Source organism: Athene cunicularia, assembly GCF_003259725.1.
Source record: "Athene cunicularia isolate RWA chromosome 1 unlocalized genomic scaffold, athCun1 chr1_part1, whole genome shotgun sequence".
Taxonomy (NCBI): domain Eukaryota; kingdom Metazoa; phylum Chordata; class Aves; order Strigiformes; family Strigidae; genus Athene; species Athene cunicularia.
The window spans coordinates 8,128,989-8,135,055 of record NW_020799091.1 but is presented as its reverse complement, the minus strand read 5'-3'; positions in this window follow the sequence as shown (position 1 = coordinate 8,135,055).

The following is a 6,067-nucleotide window of genomic DNA, read 5'->3' as shown; positions in this document are numbered from 1 at the left end:
TGACTCCAAATCACCTTCTGTGATAGATGGACTGCCAACCAGCCATGTGCTGATCGGAGTCTGTGCTACTGCTGGAGCAAGGTTGTTCTGTGCTACGTATTTCCCAGTCTTTTGCCAATCTCCTTTGTCCATGGAGGGAATGGGAACCAGATCACGCTGCCAGCAGGAGGAATCAGCTGGCCAAGAACAGGTAGAAATAGCGGCATTTCAGTTGAAATACACTGGTAGAGTGACTAGTGTGTAACATTGCAGCGACTTTCATTTGGAGAACAGACTTCTGTTCAAGTGAAAATCATAATGTTTGTACTCTGTTCTGTTTGTTTCCATGCAGAATAGTCCTGAGGGTGGCTCTCCAGGCAAAGGGCAGTTCTCTGCAACAGAAAGGAAATGGATTTGTAAGAAAGTTTTATACCTCTGATAGTAATATTTCTCATTAGAACGATCCTGGAATGCTTGAAGTTCCCATGAAAAAATCTGTTTCAGAGCCAGGAACTTCTCTGCCTGTATTCACGTGAATCAGTTACAGTGGCACAGGTCTGACCTCTCTTTGGGTAGGTTTGGGGACTTCACAACATAAACAATCCCATCCCCATCACCTTCCTGCTGTTCAGCAGCAAATGTCAGTCTGGGTGCAGTCATAAGCAGGGGTGAGTTCAAATCCCAAAAGAAACCTACCAGTGGTATTTCACCCAGTCAATACTCTATTATCACTGCAGAAAGAAGATAGTGTATCACACAGCAGCATAATTGGAGGTTTCATTCTTTCAACCTTCGTTAGAAGCACTCCCCCACTCAGATCAGAACTCTGAGTAGAGAAATAGGAGCACCAGTGTCAGATTTTGAATCATATGAGAGCATTAAACCACTTTCCCCAGCACAGAAAAAGCATTCTTAGGAAGGTTTGGAGTTTCCTGAGAAGCTTAGTGTTACAGATTTTTTTTATTATTATTTTTTTTTTTAAATATAATGTACATTTCTATGAATTTCAATAGGGAAGTCTGCTTATACCTCAAGCTCTTCTTCCTATGTATGCATGCTGATTGCACTTAACTAAGATCATCTATCAGTTTTGAGTCTCTTGTTGAGTGCACTTGAATTCTATGGTGGAAAACAGTGATGGGAGTTGTGCAGGAGAAGGTAGATAGACATAAAATGCATGCATACATACTTAAAGATACTGGAAATAACAGAAGAAATGAAGAAATCACATAAATACTATTTTTTTTAATTAATTTTACAAAACTTAAAATGCTTATAACAATTGAAATAACATCATTCTGACCTGGAATAATAGGACTAATACTCTTATTCAGAAAGGTATAATGTACGTCAGATTTCCTCAGTTGGAGTTCCTGAATACTCCTACTAATATGATTCAGAGTTGTAATGCTGCAAAATTTCTACTTACCCATTTTGGCAAGTATAGCCACTTTAAACATAAAATTCACTCTCTGGAAAGAGCAAAGAATGAATTACAAGGAGAACACATAGAAGAGGTCCCTATAGTAAATTCAACCATTTTGTGTTAGTTCTTTATTCAGATGCCCTGCAAACCAGTTTCATTCTCCTAAAATATGTTTTTGTGAGCAAATCTGAGATCACCTGTATTCTATAATCTTTTAGCCACATCTGATGCGTCCCATTTTTCACATAAATCTCCATAGACATGTATCAGTTTGTGTTCTCCTTTTATACTCTTCTTGCAAGTGTCCTCCTCAGAGTTCTATATTCTGTTTTCCTCTCTTGTGTCCTGTTTTCCACTGATGAACATAAGGGCCAGACCAAACAAGAGCTTATAGAAGAATCCTTACCCTTTAATAATGTTGAAGGAGTTTCACAGCTAGGTTCATTGAAGGATTTCCGAGCTTTCCCAGCTACTAAGAGCTGGGTTACTTCCTTGGACAGAGCTAGAACAGTCTTAGAAGTGTTAGGTTTTTCAGTACCTCCTTTACACCTGTGCACAACCGAGGCTCCAAAATTAGTCACAGATTCCTTAAAAGCACACTGGTGTAATATAGATATCCCTATGAAGAATAGGTACACTTTGGAATCTATGAAGAGAAGTGAGCACATCTTAATGCCTCTTTCTCTGTCATCCTAAACAAAATGGTTTAGATCAAATGAATTGCACACTACAAAAGACAACTTCCCTGTATTTACTCTGAAGAGAACATGACATTTATATATAAATCTCCACAAAATAGACATATGAAAGTAGGCCTTGGCATTCCTCAAGGTTGGAAGGCCAAGAACAACTAAGGATTCTGAGATCCTTAAGGATCTTTTATATACCCTGACAGGCTACTATTTTCTTTTAAAATGTGTTGTATAGCATACTTCGTACCTTTTTAGTCTCCTTCTGCATAATACACTTGCCATTAGGACACTTGCTTGGAAGCAAGAATGATTGTCTTGATTTTAATTATGTCATTAACTGTAAGTATGCTAGATTGTGCCCACTTTGCTCCATCACCTCCATCTTGTCTAGTAGTAGACATTGTTGTATATGTACATAACACATCATATAAAATTTTTCCTTTTTTTTTTTTTTTTTTGCGTTTATCTTACAGATTTCTTTGTAAGAAAGCAGCACTTGGCTCATCTTGGCCATTACAATATCACGTTTTTGTCTACACTCTGTCTTTGATTGTGCTGCCTGAGTCCCACAGGGTTTATTCATTCTGGAACTGAGGAAAATCCAAATTAGTATTCCCTTAGCCTCATTATTTTCAGTCTTAAAGTGTTAGAGTCTTTAGCATGCTCTTTGGAGATATTAATTATACCTGGAGACTTATTCATACTCTTTTTACCCCTACAATTTTCTGTACACATGAGCTCCTCAGAGTGCAAAGATTAAGAACATGTTCAGCCTTGCCCAATGTGTTAGTATCTATAGGTGCTACTGCCACAGAAATAATGAGTGTTACCATAGTGGACTTACAAAATGTAGTCATTATGTCTCCTTACTCAGGTACTGGCTTTTGTGTGTGTGTGTGTGTGTGTGCTGCTATTGCAAGCAGGTACAGGAAGCTTTCATTTTATTTACATTAAAAATAGTGTCAAAAGAGAGGGGAAATTTCCTGGTAGGGGAAAAATGTCTACTGTCAGAGGAGAAGACAGTGACTAATTTTATGGGTTCTGTAAAATGATTGTGAATGATGTAAAGGGAGGAGGGAAGAAAGAGGGAGGAAGAGAGCAAAGGTAAAGAGCCTTTTATATATCTGTATTTATTGAGACCCTGTTTAAAAGGTCAATGAGAGGCATTAGGAATGTAAGTGCCATGGCCACCCCCATCCATTCTGTTTGCCTCCTTTAATCTTTGATCCAGATGCTCCAAACATCTGGCACAGTGAACTCTGACTCTGGGCTCTGATTCATGGGGAGTCCTTGGGGATGTGTGTGTAGGATCCGCTTTGCATTCACTGTGGCCGTATCCACACAAGTCTGTGTGTCCTGCTTGTATGGGGATCATCTCCCTCATCTGCTGTGGGTCACCCACCACCCTGCCAGCCAGATGGGTGTCTGTTGCCAGGGAGAGGTGGCTGTTTTCTGACTCCCTCATCACACACACAGTCCCTGGGGGAGGCAGAGAACTGCTGTGGCAGCCCAGCAAAGTAATGTCACCTCCCTTCTCCTCAGGTCCCTCCAACACTGCTTTCCTTCCAGGATCCCTGTGTACAGTAGTATCCTTTTGCCTTCAGTCTCACCTTTCCCTTTCACAGAAACATCCCTCCCCTCCTTCTTCCAATCTGTGCATTCTCTAAAAATCTAAGAATCTGTCCCCTCTTTGTGTCCATCTTCCTGACCTTCTAGTAATTTTACAGTGCATGGTTAATGGGAAAGACAATGTCTGAGGGGAGTGCAGGTCTGGGGAGAAAGAGGATGGCTGCTCCTTACCCATCACCTCACCAGGGCAGTGACAGGAATGGGGAAGCCCCTATTAACTAGTGGGTTCTCCCCTCTCATGTAAACGACCTTCATACCTTTAAGCACCAACACAGAGGCTTTTGGATCTTAGTAGAGGGAACAAACAGAGCCATGCACACGCGCACTCACAGTGCCCTCTGCTTTAAGGATTGCCTCTGCCAGTGACTACAAGAGCCAGAAGAGCTGGGAAAGACGTGAAGCAGGTGCCAACTGATAGGCTTCCCAGACAGTCAGTCCCAGGCTGGGACGAGGTAGGATGTGAAGGAGACAGAGGCCAGGCTCCACACCTGGTAAGGACATACGGGATCCCTATCCTTCACCTTTGGAATGAAAGGAGCAGTCAAGCTGGTAATCTGGTGGAAAAGAGACAGAAGCAAAGAGCTCACAGGGGATTAGGAACACAGATGGAGCTGTAACAAGCCTGTCCCTCTTCCTCCGTTCCCCAACAACTGCATCAAAGTTACCTCAGGTGGGCAGGGGTGTGGAGAAGGACAGGTTGGATGTGGCAAATGCAGTCACCCCAGGGGGAGCCACATCAGATAGAAGCCAGGATTTGGGTCATTCAGTAGTTGGTTAAAAACAATTAAAAAATTAGATAATATTTTAAGCAGAAACCCAAAGAGGGGGGAACCAGCAGGGAGTGCCAAGCTGTGGAGCAACGGCAGAGAGTGGCTGTTAATTCTCGAAAATGGATGCATGAACTAATCCTCCCCTGCAAATACATCCTGGTAAATGATTGGACCCAGCAGCCTTTCAAATGCTAGATCAGCTCTTACTTAAACGACATTTTGCTTTATTATTTATTTATTTTATTCCACTTTATTTATTTATTTACTAATAATAGCTTTGGATAGAGAGATGATCTCTGTGTGGTGTGGTGTTGCGATGGTTCCTCCTTGTTTGTTGTTGTTGCTGCTGCAGTAAGAGTGCAGGGAGGTGTTGAGTTTGTCAGGGCTCAGGCTACCTAGGACACCTCCCACCCGCACACGCGTACCCACACCCCGACATCCCCACACCCCACGCTCAGAGCCGCGGTGCCCGGCCCTGTGCCGGGGGTCCCTGCCCAGCCCGGGCGGAGGAGCGGTGCGGTGCGGTGCAGCCGGAGGGAGGGGAGCGGGACGGCTGAGTGTGAAGGGGAACAGAAGCCGGGGTGTGTAGGGCCGAGCTGTGACAGGGAGGAGGAGGGGGCGGGGGGAAGCTCTGGGAAGATGCAGGGATGCCGGGGGAGAAGGTAAAGCCTCAGCTGGCTTCGGGAGGGAAGGGTTAACGGAGGAAAGGCAGCTGTGTGGGTTGCAGGTAGTTAGCAGGGAAGACGGGGGTTGTGGGAAGGTGAGGAAGCAAAAGGGTCGGAGGGTTGTGAGCTTGTGGGCAGAAAGGAGGCAAATGAGGGTCCTGCCCGGGGGTCTGCAGAGACGGTCCGGGGGGTGCGGGCTGCGGAGCCAGGGGGCTGGCAGGAAACTGTGGGTCCAGGGAGCCCGGGGGAGGCAGAGGGGAGGGAGTTTGGCAGGAGAGAGGGCGGCTGCAGGTGGCACCTGCTGTGGGGACGAGCGGGACAGCCCGCGGGGGGCAGGAGCAGAGGGGCACATCCCGCCGGGAGGCGGACAGCTCGGGCTGCCCTTGGCAGGGGCATCGCTCCTCGCCTCGCCTTGACCGGTGCCGTCGCCCTGCAGCCAAGGGAAGGGGCGAGAGCTGGAGAGGGCAACCTGTCTTTCCAGTGGCAAACAGTCCCTCCTTTCTGCTTGATATCGCTGTCCGAGTGTGTGTCCGGGGCGGGGGAAAGGGTAGTAGCTGCTCTCACATCTTCCTCTCTCCCCTTGCCAGGGAGCAGCAGGCAGAGCCCAGGGCTGGCAGGCTTTTTGGTTTCCTAGAGGGATCTATGCCACTTGGTGGCACTAAAAAGTTGCGCTGAAGCCCGGCGCTCTCCCGGTGCGCAGGGGCCCCTCGCCCCCCAAGCCCGGACCCGCAGGTGCGGCAGCAGAACGCCCGGGCCGCCTTGCAGCGCGGCCCCGGGGGGACGGGGAAACTTTGGCGGAGCCTGTTGGCAGAAAGCTGCCGGGACCGCAGGGGTAAACTCTTCCCCCGCGACTCAGTTTTAAACAGACCTTCCCGAAGCAGCTATCTTTTTTTTTTTTTTTTTTTT